Raw genomic sequence first — 3,069 nt, 5'->3', positions numbered from 1 at the left:
ACTAACTCTATTATAATGTAGATAACACACGCGCATTGCGCGAATAATCTAATGCCAATGTGTATCTTTAAATTAGTGTTTTAGAATTTATCAAAGTAATTTGGTATCATGGCGTATATCAATGCAAGATTATTAAATTTTTTATAGAAGTAAATATTTTAAGAATGCATAACTGTGACGGTATGACGTATGCCAGAAATGTAGGATTAATTGATGCAATAAAAGTTTTAGAGGGAAGCACATTCACTGGATAGTACCTAAACATAGTTTTTGCAACACAAAACTCTATTAATTGGCGTGATACATGCTTCCTCTTGTTGCTACTTCTGCAAAAAATGAATTTTTGATTTGATCTAGTCCCTTGGTGTGCTCCACTGCAAATTTAGTGCCTTGGCACACTGCACCTTTAAAAACAGAACCAAATCCTCCTTCCTCAAAAAGACAATGATAATAGGCATTATTTTTCATTTGTCTTGAATATATATACCTTAAATTAGGTATACCGTTTCATCAATGTCCAATGCGTGATTCTAATTAATTGACCAAAACTCATGTTTAATTTTATATTGTATTTTTTAATACACTCCAACATATTCATAGTATATGTTTAATAATTATGTCAATTTTTAATTTGGATGAAGTTCGAACCTAAATAATAAATAGTTAACGGAATATTCCGTTACTAAAGTTTACACTGACAGGATGCAGGAGTATTTAGGAATAGTAATTGATATAATAGAGGGTAAAGTAAGAAAAAAATTTACTAAAATTAAAATAATATAAACCATTCATTTCAACAAACAATGGGGTGTTTGGTTGGGTGTAGTTAGAATTCCTTTCCATAATGACATTTCAGTCTTTATGCTACTAACTCGCATTTTGTACACGCAATGCGCGAAAATTTATGCCCAGACATTAAAAATTGATAAATACAAATAATTAAAAGTTATAGTTCAAATTATATTTCACAATTCCTTAAAATAGTAAATTTTAATCATTGTATTTGAAAACTATAGAGATAAAAAAAAATTATATTTTGTTTAATACTCCGTAATAATGTAAACAATTTTGATATAATATATAATAATTTTAATAAAATGATAATTAAAGAATAGGAAAAAGATATTATAGATATATGTATAATGTATATGGTAATAATGATGGAGTTATGAATGTTAAAATTAAATAGTAACGGTGTTATAACGGTGTAAACCCGTAAAAGTACTTTTGTTTAACAAGAATATAGTAGGAACATTTTTGTCCATTATAATTGAAGTGTACAACATTTAGGGTGTGTTTGGAAACCCGGAAAATGATTTCTCAAAATCATTTTCCGGGTTTTTGGTGTTTGGCTATGCAGGGAAAAGAAAAGTCAAAGGAAAATGGCACATAGTCAATGGAAAATGAGTCATCTTTTCTGGAAAATGACTTCCCCTTTTCTAGGGAAAGTCATTTTCCATTCTTTGGTTCTCTCCTCTTCTGGCCAGAGAAGTTCTGTGTCCATCGAGACTTCACCAACACGTATGTGCAGTACCTTTTTTCGGTTGTGGATTTAGTTTCTGATTTGTCGTTGTACTTTTTTTGGCGAGCAGAGGGAGTGTTCTCTATTGCTCTCTGGTTTCCAAACCAGAGAGAGCTTCTTTCTGGTTTCGGCCGGAAACCAGAGAGTAAATACTGCTCTCTGGTTTCGGCCGGAAACCAGAGAGCAGTACTCTCTGATTTCATAAGTCATTTTCCTGCTTTCCAAACGGATCCTTAATGAAAAATGTATACCTTTATTAGCATACAAAAAATAAATATAAATCAAGGATATAATCATGATGGAGACTTATTATGTTTTTAGATTTCACTAGTATGATACTCGTGCAATGCACGGGACAAAATTTTATGAATATTTTAATCCTGCTGTTGTAATATAAGTTTGCAATAATATTATTTTTGATGTGCATTGTGTTCTTAGACTAATAATTGGAATTTGGAAACTAATATTACTAAAAGTAATAAGCATTACTAATAGAGAAGAAAAATAAATTTTAATTTACAAATTATTAAAAACTTCTTTGTAAACTACATTAGTGGTTAAAGTACAATTATTACCTAACTCATTATAATTTAAGATTTTGAGACCATTTGGATTACTAACTTTTGATATTGTTACATACAATTATCCGTGAACAAAGACTAGTTTGATCAATAGTTGTCCAACATGTGATAGTGTCTAATCAAAAAGCTCTGATATTAGAGTTGCATTGATAGTGGTCTTCATCCTGACAAGAGAAGAGAATTGGCTGCCATTAATCATGAAGAGGATTTCAACTAGTTCGAGAGACCTCCTACTGCTATCTTAAGGGCCCTACATAAGGATGACTTGGGTCTCCTTGGGTGGAGCTCATATGTGAGAATCGCATAACGATTCTTGGGTGCACCCCGGCCCTCCTTTCATTAGGAAAAAAAAAGTTCTGGGATGTGAAGCTTACAAAGGGTTTATTTTTAATCAACGCAAGTTAACAACACGTTTGTGCTCCTTTGTACATTATGGCATGATGGGAAACTATTTTCTAAAGATTTTTTCACAAAATTAATTCCGAAGAAATAATAACTCTAAGAAAAATGAAGAGAAACTATTAATTATAAAATTTATTTTGCATGATATAAAAATACTTATAATCGAATCAAATAAATTTATGCCTGTCAATGGGTAATTACTTACCATCATTCACTTTGGTTCTACACAGTTGTAGTATATGGATCTGTGGATCTGTCAAATCAGCATTATAGTAAGGTAAGACAGAATCCACGTGCTCGTCCCACAGTGTAATCGTGAGCCGACTCCCCCGGAGTGAAAACAACAATGAACATCATGACGCCTAAATTTATACTTAAACAAATCAAAAGGCCATCTAAACAAATACATACCAAGAATCTTCAATGACAAAATAAATCAACCTTTGAGGTTTGAATTAACTTGGATAACTTTTGGCTAAGTAATGGAAGCTACATGTCCAATCAAATATGTGAAAACCAAACAAAAGATTTTAAATTGTCATTATATTCATGATTGCACTATTA

This window comes from Ipomoea nil, unplaced genomic scaffold (genome assembly GCF_001879475.1).
Source record: "Ipomoea nil cultivar Tokyo-kokei standard unplaced genomic scaffold, Asagao_1.1 scaffold2827, whole genome shotgun sequence".
NCBI lineage: Eukaryota > Viridiplantae > Streptophyta > Magnoliopsida > Solanales > Convolvulaceae > Ipomoea > Ipomoea nil.
This window is presented reverse-complemented; position numbering follows the sequence as displayed.